Raw genomic sequence first — 13315 nt, forward strand, 5'->3', positions numbered from 1 at the left:
AAATGATCAAACCAGCTCTGAACAGAGCTTAAACATGCCAAAACAGTGGCCTAAACATGCTGAGATAAAAGCTTAAAAGGCAAGAAAATCATGCGCACATGTTAACTCGCAAGCAAGACCTAACGCACAACTCTTAAAAGCAATGAAAGAGTGAAATAAGTGAGTGTAACAGAGGCATATGCACTGAAATTACATGCAAAATGATGCTATAACACGCAAACAACTCAAATACTTCATGCTCAAAGTCTCAAAATAATGGATTAGTGAAGACCATTACACTATAGCCATGCAAACCAAGCCTCGAAGGACTTAACCGACCCAAAATAGATTTAAAGCATATCAAAACAATAGCTAAAATGTGTTGGAGTCACGATAACATCAGCCAGAATAATAGGCTAACTCATTAAGCATGCTAGACTAGTAAACATAATTGCACTACAAGTGCAAGAAGCAAACAACAAGTGCTCTAAGAAACCAAAAACAGAGTTTAGACATGTCAAAATAGAGCCTAAAACTTTCTTGAAATAAGCTAACATAAGCCACAAAAACATGCTACTTTGTAATGCTAACTAGGCATGGAAGAGAGAGAGAATGAGGGGAGGCCACCCCCTCCTATTTTGGTCCTCAAAACATACTTTTTGCCACTAAAATTCTCCTGGAATTCAGTGGATAAAAGGTCAAAAAAAGTTGTTTCAAAAGGCTTTGCAAGATAGCTCAAAAGGCTTTATAAGCCAAAGAGCAAAGAGGGAAGACCACCCCCTAGCCAAACAAGGATCAAACCACCATTTTAAAACCTTAAAAATAGAGTTTTTCAGAGGTTAAATCCGTCCTCAAAATAACATGCAAAGGTGGCCAAATAAGCAACCAAAACAAAGCTTTAAAGAGGTATGCCTTATACCTTTCAAGCACAGCAACAAACAGCAATAAATCTGAGCAAAAACCACTCTTAGAACCTTAAACAAGTCCTCCAAGAACCTCAGCTCCAAGGTGAAGGTGTTTGGTCAAGGGTCTTAGTGCAAATGTGCAGAGAAAGCTCACTTTCAAGCACAAAATAGGAAGAGATAGAGAATTCTAGAGAGAGAGTGAAATTTTGCTCACAAAATTTTTCAACCTCAAAAATGGGGGAGAGGCCTCCCCTTATATAGAAAAACAAGCCAAAGGCTTGCCCTCATCGTTCTATACACGTGTATGCTAATGAGCATTAGTGATCAATAGTTGGCACAGCTGGCAAATAAATATCTGAAAAAGGAGAAAAATGGCTGTCGGCCATCACTAGTGGCCAACCGGCCATCAATGTAGCCGACCGGCCATGAACATAGTCGACCGGCCACCAGTGGTGGCCGGCAGGCACAAGTCATGGCTGGCAGGCTAAGGGGATAGCCGGCAGGTCACCCTCTCCTCCAGAAGTGAAGCAAGAAGCTCTTGGCCTAGAACCAAGCACAAAACAGACAAAATTAGAGACTTGAAGGCAAGGCGTTCAACCAAGACCTTCAAGGACTCAAAACGATGACGTCCAAGTCTTGAGGACGGTCAAAAATAGGGTGTCTACACTAATGCATTAATTAAAAGATAACAATATGGATATACAATCCAATATACAACTATAACTTGGAATTCCCCACGATTCCCAACACTTGGAAATAATCCATATTCCACATTTTAAAGACAAATTTTCAAAACTAATATAATTTTCCATCAAACTCAACATTTCAAAGGAATAACCAATACTAGATATTCCAAAAGTTTCATAAGTATTTTCCAATCAAATCCACAATTTTAAAACCAAACATAATCTTTTCCCAATAATTCAACAACTCCCAAAACATTAACATTTAGGATCTTTCACAAGTTGGGGCTTTCTCACTTTCAAATAGCCATATGCAATTTTATATACAAAAAATAAATTTAATAGTAAGATTATAGGTAATCAACTCCTAATTTAACCAAACCCTCAATTTACAAATTAACTATCTCATAGATGAATTTGAGGTACAAAAATAACATATTAGCATATTCCAACTAGTAAAACTAATAATCAATTTCCCAATTGTTTTGACTCACATAAAACTTTCAATTAACTTTTGTTCCACATCAACCAAGATAACCAATATGATTTTCACCAAATCTCATACTTATTGAATATTACCATTTTCATTCTACTATATTAAAAGTTATGGTATAATCTCAATAACACATTTTTAATAATAAAGGATATAAATTTTAACCAAACTAATTTAATCCACTAAATTAATAAGTTTATTTTATTCAAATTTTTCCAAAAAAATTAATACCAAACATAACTTAATATGTCTCCCGCTCGAGCGCAAGTACTTTTTGGTGTAAGTTCTGGGAGGGGGAATTCTACGCTCGAGCGGACCGATTTTCGCGCTCGAGCGGGTGTACTTTATTCTTGTGTCTTGGCGCTCGAGCAGGACTTCTTGCGCTCGAGCGTACCTAGTTTTTAGTTCTTGATGCTCGAGCGTTGTGTTCTCCGCTCGAGCAGAAATATCGTATATCAGTTGGCAACTGGGCATTTTAAAATCACTTTTTTACATTCTCTCTCTCTCTCTCTCTCTCTCTCTCTCTCTTACTTTCTAAAAAGCTATTTTGAGCGCTCCTCTCTCTAGAAACTCCCTTCTCTCTAGGGTTTGATCTAGTTAGAGTGTCTCTCTATCCTCCGGCCTTTGTAAAAAGTGTGTGGATCGTCGAGGGCTTCGTTTTGATCCGAGAATCGTGGTGTTTGGAGCATTTTCACTTTCTCCTCCTTCCCCATTTGAGCTCTAACTTCAAGGTAGGGATATCCTACTCCTTCTCATGAGTTTTGTCTTTGAATTTTAGTATTTTGATGAGTTGGGGTTGTTGGGTAATTTTGAGAAAGTTTGGGCCTTTGTGAAATTTTACAAAAGTTGGGGTTTTGTTTATATAAACGTATATGCATGTTTGGCATAGAGAAATGAGATCAATATTGGTCTATTGGTAAGGAAATGGAACCTTAGGGTTGTGATGTTAATTATGAGAAATGTTCTAATTACATTGATGAATTAATTGGTATAATTAATTTGAGGAAAAGAGGAATTAAGTTGAGAATGTTGGAATTGAAAGTGTATGGGATTACAAGGTGTAGTTAGATTCGTTTATCGCTCACCAAGTTGAAATGTTGATTATATATCCATTTGGTGCATTTATTTTCAGTATAGAAATAACTGCTTTGGGCTATCGGTGGAGGATAGTCTTGATTGTTGTAGACACTGCATGATGATTCGGCAAACTAAAACTAATCGATTGAGTATGCTATTGAATTTAGCAAGTGGAATGATACATAAATTCTATGTATTGATTGATTGTATATGATCTATTTTATATACATGTGTTGTGTGGGAGGAGATGGGGGATGTATTCCACGGTTTAGGGGAAGATAGGGGATGGACCTCTAAATCGGATTTTGTGTGATAGTGATACAGCACTACAATGTGTATCAGGCTGCGAATTAAAAGAATTTTTGTTTCATTAATACAGCACTACAATGTGTATTATTTGAGACTTATGGAAGTGTTTGGATTGATTTGATATAGCACTAAAATGTATATCGTTATCAATTGTAAAGTATAGAGGTGATTCTATGTTATGTTGGTTCAGTACCGAAATGTGTATCTTTCGCGAAGTGTGGGAATGGTTTATGTGTTATTGATACAACATTAAAATGTGTATCCCTCATAAATTTTGAAAGTGTTTTAAAGATGAGTCTAAACCACATTAAGTTATTTGGCTAGGCGTTGATCCTTGTTTTTCAAAAATCAAAATTTGAAAGGACATGGGAAATGAAATGTAACATGGACTTAATGTCATGAAATCGAATGTGATATAAGTGGATGCATCTGTGTTGACCATCTATCAATTGCTAATCTTTTAGTCATTGCTCATGGCTGGTTTAGTGTATTTCTGCTGGGCTGTGGCTCACCCTTTATGGGACATCATTTTCAGGTACAGGTAGCATGCCACCTCCAAGGACATAGCTTGGGAGGCTAGAGGCAGGCAGATTGTTTTGTTTACTTTCTTTTGATGTATTACATGTAAATTCAAGCCAATGGCTTAATATGTATTGAGTTAGTACTTTCCTTTTTGTAACCAAGTGTTAACTTGGAAAGCTGTAAGCCCGTTGGGCATTTGGTTTTGTTGTTAACATGTAATACTTTCGTAAGAACTATTCAGATTAATGGAAAGATGGTTGGTTTCTTTGTATCAATGCATGTCTAAAGAGATGGGTTTTACGTATTATTTTGAGGGCCTTACATGTCTCATCCTTCAAACATAACCATATCTCATACCAACCTACTTAAATAATTAATTTTCCCAAATTCTCGACAAATAAAAATTTCACAACTTTTCTAAATTAACTAATCAACATGATATTTATTACATCAAAAATCTTGAAATATACCAAACAGTACACTTTTTAAAGTTGGGAGTTCAAAAGTCCTCATTTCATATTTTTATTTTCACAAAAATGAATACAACTTAATCATCAACAAATCATCTTTCATAAAATATCATGAATATAACACTTTTAGAGTTTTTATTTCCAAAATAACTCTATAATCATAACTTAACAATTCACACAATATTCATCAATATTAATTTATTTTTCTCAAAAATAATTTGCAAAAAAATAATCAAAGATGAGATAATATTTCAATATTATTTTTCTCAAAATAAATTATCTAGTCATAATATGATGTATATACAAACCAAACAACTATTAAATTTATTTTTGGATTTTTTTTAAACAAATATTACTAACACAATGATTTTTCGAAATCAATATCAAAATACCAATATTCTTAACATTTTTACATAATTTTTCTTCTAAAAATTATTCGAACAAAATCTGAGAATAATATATATGTAATACCTCTCAAAATATCTCTCACATGGATTTAAAGCAATAATATGAAAGAGAAAAAAAAAAAAAATTCTACTTCAAATAATGAAGAGGAGCAGATCTCGAATGTAAACCTCGTCGGATTTTTGATCCAAGACTACCACTGCAAAGAGTACGATGAGCTCTCTCTCCGACTTTCATTCAAAAAAAATTTCAAAATCTAACTTGATCTAGCTCCAATCTGGCAAAATGTGAACCGAAATTATTTGTTCAAAAGTTTGAGAGAGGCAGAGAACCTTACCTCTCTTCTCTGCCGGATTATGAAGTTAACGAAATGAAAAGTTGGGCAAGTGAAGATAAGGGACGGGGAAAGTGAAATGAGGACAACCCCACGTGGGTTGTTTCCCTTTCTCCAAGAAAAATTATATATATATATACATGTAAATATATTTGTAATAATATCATAAAATTTATATCACATATTATAAAATAGTATAATTTTATCTTATTATAAAAATGTAATGTTTTTATACATTATAAAATATAATTTTTTGCTCATTATGAAATATATATTCATTTTTGTTCACTATATAAATAAATAATTTTTCACCGTATAATACACACTATAAATTTAACTTTTACATATTTGTTATAATTTTATATAATAAATAATAACTCCCTGTTCACTACCAATCACATAATTAAAAAGGATCAAACAGTTAAACATGAGTAATAAACAAACTCAAATTAAATTGAATTTAAATCATGGGTCTTGAATTAAATTCCAACTCATAAGTCAAATATGATCTAATTATATACCAAAATAGGCTCAATAAACTTTATCTCAAGTCATATCTAAACATCCAAACTCATTATCAAATTTTGCTATAAACTAAACTGAACACCAATCAGTTCACGAATTTTCATAAAATAAATACTCATAATTTTCTGTGATCGGGAAACTAGTTTTAAAAAAACACAAAATCAAACTATTTTCACATAGAATTTTAAACAGCAGTCCAATCCAAATATTTGCTCAATTAATTTATGCATTGACTTTTAAAAAAACAAAAATTTCAGATTCATTACAGTTTGCTTCACACCGTTGCAACATTTCATTAATTAGATTTATTTATTAATTAGTTTGTTTTGTTGATTTGAACTACACATTTTGATAACTTTCTCAGCGTACAATATTTTTTATTTAGCGTAGTAAAATTTTTCCGTCGTATTTGAAGTTATCATATTTTTCTTCTCAAGTTGAATATATTACCGGTGAAAATTTGAGGGATGGCTGGTGCAATTGAGGGGTTGGACACCACTCGGTGTAGTCAAACACATTATAAAATAAATCTGTACTTAAATGTTCTTAAATAACTATAACATGCTATCATCGGATTGGTTATTAATTCAGCCAAATAAGAGTTGCAAATTCAATGTTTGAAATAATAATTTTTAGCTACCACCTTACATGATCCTCAATTACAAGGTTAGTTTTGTTACTATTAGGCAACAATAGACCTGCATACAGCAACCCTGAACACTATAGGTGTGACGCCCCAAAATTCATGACCATAAAAAAAATTACAAAATACAACTTAAACAGGATAGATAACCAAAATGTCTTAATATACACTTATAAGCAAAGTTAATACCATAGTTCATTCATTTGTGTTCTGCAATAGGATTACAAACACTGTCATGCTAAAAAGTCAAAAAAATAAAAAAATGAAACTACTAGTCTAAGTCTTCAAGTGAACCACGGCTCCAACATTTCATCTTGGTTGCCTTCGGGAAAACTTTCACCATCGTAAACTATTTCCTCACCTGGCATGACATGCCATGAGCTTGGAATGCCCAGTAAAAACAAACACACCCCCATATCTTCTATCAATCAATCAACCATACACAAAACAAATCAGGAAACATAACATACAATCTTATAACAAGGATTCATGAATTAGTAGTTAGTCTAGACATTTAGAATCCCCCAAAGAGATCCTTCTACCCAACCACAAGGATTGAACACCGGATTATTCAGAAATCCCCATTTTGCTGCTTTGCAGACCTTACCACCTATGCCCTCATTCCGGTTATTTACCTATCAGTGGCATTGATGGACCTCAAAAGGGATGGCCAAACAAGTGGGCTCGCTTACACCCAAATCGTGCCTAGGGCTCGCTTACACCCTAAAACCACTGCATAGAGTCTGAATACATCCTTGTCAACCTAGGGGCTCACTTAGACCACTTGTGCAAGACTTAACTCATTTGGTTTTAATCCCATTCACATGTATATTACATAAATCATTCTGAAGCACAAGGGTGAACGTCACCCATTACCAACCCATTTCCATTTCCCATTTATTAGATCTTTTGCCAAGCAAGTTAGTCATATTCGGTAATTCGGTAATATAAAAGAGCATGAGACAAACATAAGAGAGGAAATATAGCCCATGATAGTCATACATAGGTATGGTAAGGCAAGCAAATAACATTAGGCATGCTTTGAAATACTTAGAGACAAATAACACATAAAACACCATTTCCAGCACTGTTCGATTCTGCAGGGCTAACAAGAATGCTTTGTGAAAAATACTTCCAGGTCAAATTAGGGGCTGAAATTGCACAAAAATAATAATTAACCTGTCTAGTTTCAATTCCAATTCTCAGAATTTGCATAGATCCTCCAGAAATTCATCAACAAGCTATATTCAAAAACCTGTCCAGATTTGTTATCCTTTGGGAAAACTAGATTTCCTCTCAATCTACCCAATGATTTTCACCCAAATAAATTCCATTGGAAAGAGGACTCAGAAATCTAAATTTTGATAGAAGAACCAATATGAGATGATTTTTCTGGAATTTTATAAAATTGCAAGAAGTGGACTGTTTTCCAGAGACTCGGGACCAGATTTTTAAATAAAATATCCAAGCCCTAAAAACACATAATTAGGCACTAATAAAATTATCACAAGTGCTAAGAACACCAAATAGCCTACACTAAATTAAGATTTGAGAAATAAATAAATTTGATATTTTTTTTTCAATTTGAGAATTTACAGCAGTGCCTAATTTGACAAATTTACAAGACAATGTCACTAACTCAAATCTACACTTTTATACACATCAAAACCCTATTTCCCTTTAGTATGCAACACAGGAGGGCGTCTAAACAATAGGATGGGATGGTAAAAGAATTGGACAAGACAAGAGGAAGAAGTGTTCTTACCTTCTTGAGTCACTTTCTCTTCTTTTTCTCTTTTTTTCTTTTTTCTCTACTTTTCTTAATCACACTCTCCCTCTCTCACCCTCTCCTGGGCTGCTAAAAACGTGAGAGTGGAATTGAGTCAATGCTTCTCAATTTATAGGCCATGAATTGGGTTAAAAAGACCAATCTAACCTTCCAACTTAATGCCTAAGCAAACTTATAAATATCTAGATAGTTTCCCACTATTTTGCTACAAATTTGCTCAAATAAATATTAAAATAAATAATAAAACTATTTTTTTTAAATATATTTATAGCTATTTATTTGCTCAAATAAATAATAATGGTTCAAAGAATTAGTAAATATGCAACTGGGCTAAAAAAAATAAAATGTACGAATTAATTTAGAAATTAGGAGGTAAAATAAGTAAAAGCCAAGTGTTAGGGTATTTCTAATTTTAAAGTGGTGTTCTAGGCTTTAAAATTATTATTTATTGGGCCATTATACAAACTTTTATAGAACTAGAGGCTAAAATACTATTAACCTAAGGTTTAGGGTTTCACGTGCAGTTACCAAACATTAGGATCTTTACAATTGGGGCTATTGTTGGATGGGTTGAATCATTAAATCAATTGATGGATTGAATTTGTGCCAAGGTGAATTCATGTCAATTGATGGGTTGAATCATTAAATCAATTTCTTCTTTCTCTATTTCATGATCAATGACCACCAGGCTTTTATTCACTTTTTCCCTTTTTTGGACAAGCATTTTAATTGATAGAAAATCCCAAATAAAAAATAAAAAATCTCCATCCTGATAGGGAGGAAAGAGACTATACCTTTGATTGAAATAGGTAGTTCCATCAGCACCCATTGATGTCCGGGCTGGGCAGCAAGGCCGTGTTGGTTTTGATGTCTCCACCGCCACCACCAGAATTGGCTTTGGGTTAAGGCCGTTAAGACTTGTACTTTAGATTCCAAAATTTGGCCCAAAAATAAGTTTCTCAAATTCATTAGTATTATATTTAAAATATAAATAGACCCAATTTGTTTTGTTGATTTAGGCCTAGTCTAAAGAGTTCCAAAAAATTCTATTTGGCTCAAATTAAAAATTATTTATCACAAATGTGGTTAGGCCCATTGAAAAAAATGAATTAAAACATATACAAGTATAGTCTCGCATAAACTATTAGATTTTAATGGAGTAAATAATTTTACCTTAATTTTTTTTATCCTATGTCTTTATCATAGGATAATTGAATAAAATTTTCTTAATTTTTTTGCTCTAATTTTGTTTCATTAAATTGTGTTCCATAATTTCTTTAATATCAGTTATCAGATAGTGAGTGGATTGTGTGTTTTGTGTGAAAATTGATTATATAGTCATGTTTCCTTTTCATTTGTGAAGCAAAATTATTATCCCACTTCAATTTAACACAATGTGAAATCATTTATATTTGCTTCACACTGCTACATAATTTCATCAATTAGATTTGTTGATTAATTAGTTTGTTTTGTTGATTTGAACTATACCTTTTGGTAACTTTTTTTTTTTGTTTTTTTGTTTTTTTGTACTCTGCAATGAATACATTTTGATATCTATTTTTCTATCAATTGAAGGTAGTGATGCCAAACAAGATGATTGTTATTTTTATTTTTATTTTTATGAATATAGGGTCCCTTTTTTGGTTTCGTCTTGAGTTCCAGAAAACTCAAGGGTAGCCCTGGCCACCACCACTGGAGCCACTAGCAGCAATGGAGGTGGAGGGTGTGGGGATTTCCACGGGCTTTCTTCAACGGTTGCGGCCACGGTTCATGTGGCACTTACAACACTTGTGGCCAGTCACCATATCCCTTGAACACCTCCAGTTCTTGCTATTCGTCGTCCTGCACCACCCCGGCTCTGGATCCATGCCACCTCTTCCCCAATACCCTGTTTTTTGAACATGTTCAAAAGTTGAAACACAACTAGATCAATTCACAACACTTAAATACATAAACATACATACACCAAAAAAAAAAACGTACATATAAATTAGGGCAAGGCAACGATATCAAGACATGACAAATCTGATATCTAAAATTACAACAATGCAAGAGACTCATAAATTTTACCCTGAAAAAACTCAAAAAAAGAGTATTGTGTAGTTTTTTATTCATTTCGAGTTTGAGTTCTCTTGTACAAGAATTAAACACACATCATAATTTGGGTTTTTCTGGATAACTATCATTTCTGCTGAAACTAATAATTGCAGAATCCATTCAAGCAAGTACAACAAGTACAGGGTTTTATACCAAAAATCGGGTAAAACTTTGGTAAGATTAAGAAATATAAAGATCAGTCATCGGTGGATCACTAGTAATGGAGAGTGTACTATGTAGTAACATTAAAAATCACCAACAACAAATGATAACGAAAAGAATAAAAAAAATAAAAATAAATTAATAGCAATAAATTAAGCACAAAGTATAATCTAGTAACAAAGAAAAACAAAACATTAAATTTCACTTGAATCAGGTCATCAAGATTTCATCTAGAAAGACAAAACCATATGAGATGTTAACCCCATCAGACAACACATCCATCTGTGAAGCATTCAAACATATAAAATAACTTTGATTGGCAAACAAGAAAATATAGTGAAAACAAAAATATATATATATATATATGAAAAATTTAAAAATCACCTAAATATTGAATTGTGATTATGAACCAATTTTAAGCAGTAAATAACAATCTCAATCAAACAATCAAGACAAATTGGCATAACGATTTTACGTAGAAAAATCACAATTGGAGCGCCTCCAATTGTGATAAAAAAAAACTATGGACAAAAGTCACAAAACAATCCACTCAGAAAACATAAAGGAATTACACAAGTGTACTCTCAATTAGCTAGCGAATCCACGCCCGAATCGAACTGACCCTTATGTGCCTCTTCCAGCCCGTCTTCACCTCAGAATTGTCTTGTACAATGTTGAATCCACAACGCCGATGTCGAATTCACGACGATGAGCCACTCTAGAATCCACCAAAGCTTCAGGCCCAAATTTCTCAGAATCCACCGAAGAACAACTCTCTCTTTTTTATTGAATAAATAAAACAAACAAACCCTTTGATATAATCCACTTAATTCATGATTGAAACTCTTACAAATATCAAAGGAAACAAGCAAAAAAGTTCCAGAAGAAAACCCTAATACCCAAGAAGAAGATCTAGAAGCTGTAAACCTAAAATCGGATTGAAACACATATTTATAGAAAACAGGGCTGCGAGCTCCACTTGAGCACAAGAATGGCTGCTTGAGTAGACTGACTAAAACGCGTGTGACTAAACAGGGTGTACGCTCAAAGCGCAGGAATGGCCGCTCGAGCGGAAAAACACAACTCCCTGTACTTTTGTAGGTGAGTGAAACTTCTAAAAGGTCGTGATCTCCACTCAAGCGCAGGAATGGCTGCTCGATCCTTGACATAGTCAGCAAAGTGGCAAACATGAAAGATATAGCGATCCCGGTTGTCCCTTTATTGTTCTGTTGTATTCCGGACTCGGTTTCGTGGAGTTGGTAGTTGTATCTATCTTGTTGTCGTCCTTTAATTCCATTTGTGTGAGTTTTAGGATGTGTTGGGCATGTTTCGAACAGGTATGTTGAACCTTGGACTAAAATCTTGTTGCCAGGTTTTTGGTCGTTTCGCTCGAGCGGGTCTTGTTGCGCTCGAGCGGAGATTGCACACTCCCAGTATTTCGTGTCCCTGCAAAACTTCTGCAGGTGTGATTTTTACGCTCGAGCGGGTTTCTTTACGCTCGAGCAGTCGCGCTCGAGCAGGTACTCTGGCGCTTGAGCGGGTATTACTTTTTGGTGTAAGTTCTGCGAGAGAGAAATCCACGATCGAGCGGACTGGTTTTCGCGCTCGAGCGGATGTACTTTACTCTTGTGTCTTGGTGCTCGAGCGGGCCTTCTTGTGCTCGAGCGTACCTAGTTTTTTGTTCTTGATGCTCGAGCGTTGTGTTCTCCGCTCGAGCGGAAATGTCATATATCAGTTGGCAACTAGGCATTTTAAAATCACTTTTTACATTCTCTCTCTCTCTCTCTCTCTCTCTCTCACTTTCTAAAAAGATATTTTGAGAGCTCCTCTGTCTAGAAACTCCCTTCTCTCTAGGGTTTGATCTAGTTAGAGTGTCTCACTATCCTCCGGCCTTTGCAAAAAGTGTATTGATCGTCAAGGGCTTCGTTTTGATCCGAGAATCGTGGTGTTTGGAGCATTTTCACTTTCTTCTCCTTCTCCGTTAGAGCTATAACTTTGAGGTAGGGATACCCTACTCCTCTTTATGAGCTTTGTCTTTGAATTTTAGCATTTTGATATGTTGGGGGTTGTTAGGTAATTTTGAGAAAGTTTGGGTCTTTGTGTAATTTTACAAAAGATGGGGCTTCATTCATAATTAAACATATATGCATGTTTGGCATAGAGAAATGATATAGATGATGAACTATGGATAAAAGTGGAACCTTAGGGTTGTTATGTTAATTATGGGAAAATGTCCTAATTAGTTGGATAAATTAATTTGTATAATTAATTTTGAGAAATGAAGAATTGAATTGAGAGTATTCAAATTGAAAAGATTATGGGATTAACGGGTTTGGTTGGTTTCATTTAATCGCTCACGCAGGTTGAATGTTGATGATATATCCATTTGGTGCATTTATTTTCGGTTTAGAAATAACTGCTTTGGGCTATCTGTGGAGGATAGTCATGATTGTTGTAGACAATGCATGATGACTAGGCAAACTAAAACTAATCAATTAAGTAAGCCATTGAATATGGTGGTCTGTACAATACAACACTAAAATGTGTATTGATTGATTGAATTCGTATATGTTAATTGTTTCTATACATTGTATTGTGTGGGAGGAGATGAGGGATGTACTGCACGGTTTATTGGAAGATGGGGGATGAACCTCTAAACCGGATTTCGTGTGACATTGATACAGCACTACAATGTGTATCAAGTGTTGATTTTAGAAGTGTTTAAATTGATTTGATATAGCACTAAAATGTATATCGTTATCAATTGTAAAGTATAGAAGTGTTTCTATGCTATGTTGATACAGCACTAAAATGTGTATCGTTCGTATAGTATGGGAGTGGTCTATTTGTTATTGATACAGCATTAAAATGTGTATCCATCATGAATTTCGAAAGTGTTTTTAAGATGAGTCTTATTCTCAT

At 34.2% G+C, this 13315-nt stretch overlaps 1 long non-coding RNA gene across 1 annotated transcript; it reads right to left on the reverse strand.

Annotated features, from left to right (window-relative positions):
• Positions 1-6425: 6425 nt before the first annotated feature.
• On the reverse strand, positions 6426-8212 carry LOC114302557 (uncharacterized). Its single transcript, XR_003643443.2, has 2 exons — positions 8111-8212; positions 6426-6766 (listed from the first exon to the last, which is right to left on the reverse strand). It is a non-coding gene; the product is annotated as an uncharacterized LOC114302557 (long non-coding RNA).
• Positions 8213-13315: the final 5103 nt, after the last annotated feature.

This window comes from Camellia sinensis, chromosome 4 (assembly GCF_055761805.1).
Source record: "Camellia sinensis isolate YWXY chromosome 4, ASM5576180v1, whole genome shotgun sequence".
Lineage (NCBI taxonomy): Eukaryota > Viridiplantae > Streptophyta > Magnoliopsida > Ericales > Theaceae > Camellia > Camellia sinensis.